Raw genomic sequence first — 6000 nt, forward strand, 5'->3', positions numbered from 1 at the left:
TTTACAAATAATACAAATAGTTTTCACCACTATTAGTATGGACTCTTTTCTAATGTTATGGGGATATTACAGTGTAGGGTGGGTCACAGTAAAAATTCTTAATAAGTAGAATCCTGTAGCTTCTCAAATACCTGCAACATCATTCTTATACTGGCATAAACATATTAACTCACAGACACACAAGTAAACTCATGCTTTTGTCAGTTTAGTTTTGTATTCTAAGAACCAAAGCTCTGGGTCATGCTTATTTTTGCGTCCTGAAACTGTGCTGGCGATGCGTGATCTTAACAGCTCGGCTATCCATTTGCAGCAGGAATATGAAGTCTGAAGTTACGTTTTTCATATATGGATTTGAGTGAAAAGGTCAGAATAAACATGGTATTACGGGTCAGTAATGTTCGTCTACTCTCCCGACTGTATAACCCTACTGAGCCTATATGACTTAAATAACAATTCTTCTTAGTAAGAACAAAAGAACTTCATTTCCCACACAGAATACATTAGCGATAAGTGGGGAGGTTGTTGCAGGGCCTGAATCTGCTCTGGACACCTGGGATTCTCCATGCTGTTTGATCTGGCCCTTTCAAGCACCCCGATCATCCAGCTAAATTGCATCTAATGGACAGGGCCTGCCACTCGGAAACCGAGACAAGGAGAACAATTTAGCGTGCGTACACACCTGTCCTTTGTAGTTCAGAGAGACATTGTGTGTGCACAAGCGCATTACTCTCAATTCACGAGCCGCACTCTGCCACAGAGCGCAGCGCAGCCATTTAGGGCTGAATAACCCGCGGATGCTATTAGCCCGGGCAGCAGAGGCCGCTCACCCCTCTGGCAGAACAATGCCGAGGCGAGGGGCGCACGGGGAGCTGGGATTTTAAGGGAGGGGGGGGGGGGCGGATACATTTCTGCACCTGTCCTTTCTGTGGAATCCCTCCGTATAGCCTGCATGGAGGCTGGCTGGGTGCATGAGATGCGTACGAAGAGCTGGAAATGGCAGGAGGAGAGAGTTGAAAGGAATAAAGATTCCTCCGAGTGGCTGTAAAGGCAGCACCCCAACTTGTGGCATAATGCAAGCTGTTGTTTAGTAGATCGGGCCTTAGTTTTCCTCTGATGTATTTCTGATATATATCAGAAATACATCAAAAGTATTTTGTTCATTGAAAAATGAAAGTGATTTTTTAATTTTTCTCAGTAAAATATAAGTGTTTGAAATATTAAAATGTTTATTCCTCACATTGCTCGCAGAAAGACATTTTTTGCATTAGGCAGGTGGCAAGAAGTCGGCCACGGCAGAAATACCTGCAGAGTCGTTTCCTGTGCAGCGGGAGAGGGTGTGAAAGCTTTTTTGTGAAGGTACCAAGATCTTTTTTTATTTTTTTTTTAGAACCCCCCCCCCACCCCCTCCATGGCGAGGACAATTACAGCCTCGGCACTGCCAGTGCATCTACTGAGCAGGTGGCTTGAGTGGGATACAGCACATATTTGCCTCTCGGCTTCAAGCTCATCGCTGGTGCCGTTCGCAGATCCTTCCCTCATCCGCATCGTTCCTCGATGGAGCCGAAAGTGGCCCGGATCATACAGACGTGCCCTCAGCGTCACTCATTGTAAAATTAACGAGAGAGACATTTACTTACTTGTTCATTCGTTATTTATTCGTTTTCCGTGGCGGGGACAGCTAGAGCCTTGCCACTGCCAGTGCGTCCGCAGAGCAGGTGGCGTGAGTGGGATACGCCACACATTTCCCTCTCCGCTTTCAGCTCGTACTCCTCAATGCATATTGTTCGACGACGAAACACAGTTTGGACTTTTGCTTCTAGCGTATTCTGCCGAACAGATTGGAAGCGAGCATACGAGATTTGTTAGGGGAAGAAATGATTCGCTTGAACACGTTTTCGGCTTTCACGACTGTAACAGAGCAAACTGACAAGGCCATCAAACGGCAGCATACACCTGCGCACCCACCTTCGGCGTCTGGGCCCGACTGGTTCTTCGGTTCTTATGCCACATGTTTGGATCGAGGCGCAAGCTTCCGCTGGAGCCGAGGACACACTTTCCTGCCTGGTGGCCCGTTATGGAGAACCGAACTTTAATTTTTAATGAAGCAGACCGGGAGGCTGACACAGTGCTGTCGGGATGTCATTTATTGTGTAAAATGATGGATCCCTTCAGACATACACACACACACACACACACACACACACACACACACTACAGATCTTGAATAAAATATCGGAATAGAAATTGTCCTATCAGGTTACAGGCACAGATGTCTGGGATGCTCCACAATGACAATGACAGTGTCACCATTCCTTTATTGTTTTGGATATACCTGTGTGGCTTCATAAAAAGCCTTTGTTCTGCACGACGTCCTCCTCTGTAAATCTTCATTTTAAAGGCAGGGCTATTGACGAACGCTGCAGGAACCTGATCCGTCCCTTCATTCTGCTGAGGCGGGCGCTTCCTTCCCGGTGCGGAGCGGACAGTAAAGGAATCCTATACAGAGGGGCGCGTGGGCTGCATAATTAGCCGCCACCTTCATTCATGCAGCCTCCACGCCGGACCCCCCGTAATGCGCGGGCCTTTTATGCATGGCTGGCCTGTTTAGACAAGGTAAAGTATCTCCTCATTCACAGGATCGCTGCTGGTATGGTCTAATGACACTCTCTGGGTATCCGGTTCATGTTCTGGTATAATGCTGAACACAGAGATCACTTCCAGTAAGTTCTGAATTTAACATGGACATCCATGGGACCACCTATACACTTACTTGTTAATCATATGCACGTCTTTCCATGCATGATAGATAGATAGATCGATAGGAAACATAGAAATGTAGGTATCCAGAAAGTTTGGGAAAAGTATGGGAAAGTAAAACAGTGTACACAGGACAACTGGGAATTTTCCAGAAACATTTTTATGTTGTAGAAGTTTTGGAGTGACAGGAATGGGTATGACACCATCTGTGACAATTTATTTTATTCTCCTTGTCGGTCTAGTCATGACTTTATGTGTAATATTATTCTATTTTCATTTTCCATATCTATTTTCTATGAATGTCTATCAATACCAACTTTTGCGGATTCGTCTTTTTGTTGAATCATCAAAATAATTATTCTTAAAAGAAACTTAATTGCGTTTCATTTTAGTAGAGCAATGCAGAGTTTGACAGGCGCCTTAGCTTTATTTCTGCCTTCAGAAGGAGGACAGGCAATCGATGTTCACCAAGTTTGAGGTAACATGCTGAATCTCATAAGATATTTATGGCTGGATCCTTCATCTGCAGCATGTAGTGGTGTGTGTTAAGATATGTGGAAGTCATTTTTGATGTCATTAAAGTCTCAGTGATGTGCTGTCATGAGATTTCTATTTATGTTGATCATTTCAGAAAGTTATAAAGGAGCTTTGTTAATGTTTTCCATAAAATTAGTTGTTGCTTCATGAAATTTGTTAATTTGAATTGAAAAAAGTATTAGCATAACTGTACATCTATAGATGAATTATCTGCCATCGGTTATCAAAGCGTGAAACCTTTAATGTCGGTGGATATGCAATCGAAACCCGAAAGAAATCCACCTCCACCTCTCTTACGTCGCAATGTGTTCATGAATTATCAACGGCCACGTGGAAGTTCATTTGGTTAAGGTACTTTGAAGGTTAGCAGCATACTTACAAGATCAGGGAGGTTAAGCTTCCTGCCACATCCACGGCACGTCACCGGATACGGGGCCGCATGCTGCGTCGCGTTACACCCCTCCCTCATACAGCATTACAGCAAGCCGCGAGCAGAGAGCCACATCTGCTTCGGGCCCCGTACCAAAAACGCCAGCCGGAGGTATGCAAATATACATGCAGATATTAAAGAACCATTTGAATAATGATGCCGATGTGTGTGTGTGTGTGTGTGTGTCCCTATTTATTTATTTTATCTTATAATGCCGATGGTGTTTAAAGTGCAGCCCAGCAATTCCGCCGTATTCTCAGACATCCAAAGGAGTCTTTCCCCTGGGCTTCTAATTAGCTGGTGGTTCAAAGCCCGGCTCTGACAGCTTCCAGTCCACCATGGCACAAGAACTAGGGCTGTACGTAAACGTGGGCCGCTTGTGCAGGGGAACACAAGCAAATCTTTTTTAAAAGTGTTGCATTTGATACTGCGCAGTCATCTGTGAATTAACAGCCATTAGACGCTATTAAAAGTCACAATGTCCCAGTCAGATGCTGTAATGAGATTTCTGCAGATACTCATTATCACAGCAAATTATCCTATAGGTTTTTGGAGCCGTCACATTCGCATTCCTCTATTAAACCTGAATTTATTTGCAGCCCCACACGTTTGCTTTGAATACAAAGAAACAGTTAAAAGAACAATTTTGACCAAAAGGGCTGGAAGTGATAAAATATGTCCGTGTGTGTGGGTGTGTGACATAATAGACATCCACACAGAAATGGCTGATACTGCTGGCAGCCGGAGACAGGATCCTATTTCCAACACTATGATGCAAACCCATCCCCAGACTCTAGGAATAGATGGTTTCTAATAGTTTTGCATGTGATTCCTTCAACCTCAACAAGCAAAGACCGAACATATTAAAGTTTCCCGCATAGGATTTGTTCGAATGTTCCCAAAAAAATGTTAATCTACAGAATGCTGATGCATATGAGAGTATGTGTGCATGTCTCAGCAATGTAATAAGATTCAGGCAGAGGTCTCTGGATACTAGCTACAGATTATCTGTTTTCTTTTGATCTGTAAGTGTTTTTTTTTTATATATATAACCAGATATGACACGATACTTGTGGTAGTAGCCTAGTGGGTAACACACTCGCCTATGAACCAGAAGACCCAGGTTCAAATCCCACTTACTACCATAGTCTCCCTGGAGCAACTTAAGGTTAAGTGTCTTGCTCAGGGACACAGTCCCTGTAACTACTGATTGTAAGTCGCTCTGAATAAGGGCGTCTGATAAATGCTGTAAATGTAAATGTACTTGAAGACCAGAGAGTACAAAGCACTCACTCTACCATGCCTTTGACCAGTAGGGGATGGAGGAAGCCATAGTCCCAAGAACTGACTGCTCTGTATGAGAAGGGATAAGAAGGTCCCGGATCCATTTGGCAGTACCCGGCGTCACCGGGACAGTGGCGAGCACGGTGATAATTGTGCGAATTGAGTTGTAAGGGGAGCTGCCCATTGACCAGTGTGAAGGGCTCCTCTCTGGCAGGTGCGGGGTGCTGGGAGAGCTCTGGGCAGGCAGGACACAGCTGTCGGAACAGGGCTTCCATTATCCGGTGCTGGGTATTGATTCACCCTGTGGGATGTTTCCTCTCTGGCTGCGCTCATTTGCTGAGCGAATTTGCATGGCCAGGAGCGGAGATCGATAGCCAGAGGTGTTCCAGCGCCGATTTAATGGTCCCTTCTTCGATCAGCAGAGACCTCCTCTACTGGGGGCTGTGTTTCCTCTAATTATAGAGTATGTTAATGGGCACAGACCCATAAAGAATATCTCCACCGCTAATATAATTACTTTGGCTGTCTTGAAAATGAAGCAGATAGTGTCAATAGGATAAACAAATGGGGTCATTTATAATTTTAGCCAAGTGTGCTTTGTTTTTGTTGTTTTCAAATCTGAAGAAAAGAGAGAAGTAGGAGAATGATTGGCTCGTTTTATATATATATATATTTTTTTGCAGGAAGTATATATAAATATAAAGTAAAAAAAAAATTACACATGCATGATTACACATTTAATTGTTTTGCTAGAGACAAAGTGAAGGTGACACCTTTTTTTGCAGACACCTCTTGACAGACCTTTCATTAATAACGAAAAAAGATGTGAGGCATGAAGTGACAATGTGTGGCATGGAAAAAACACACAGAAGGTCATGAAAAGACATCCTTCCTCCAACAACAATACTGCTCTTATTACATTTTTTTTTTGAGTGTTTTGTACATGCAAGGATAAAATTGAATTCTGGTGAAAAAAAAAAAGTATATTACAA

Source organism: Denticeps clupeoides, chromosome 1, assembly GCF_900700375.1.
Source record: "Denticeps clupeoides chromosome 1, fDenClu1.1, whole genome shotgun sequence".
Lineage (NCBI taxonomy): Eukaryota > Metazoa > Chordata > Actinopteri > Clupeiformes > Denticipitidae > Denticeps > Denticeps clupeoides.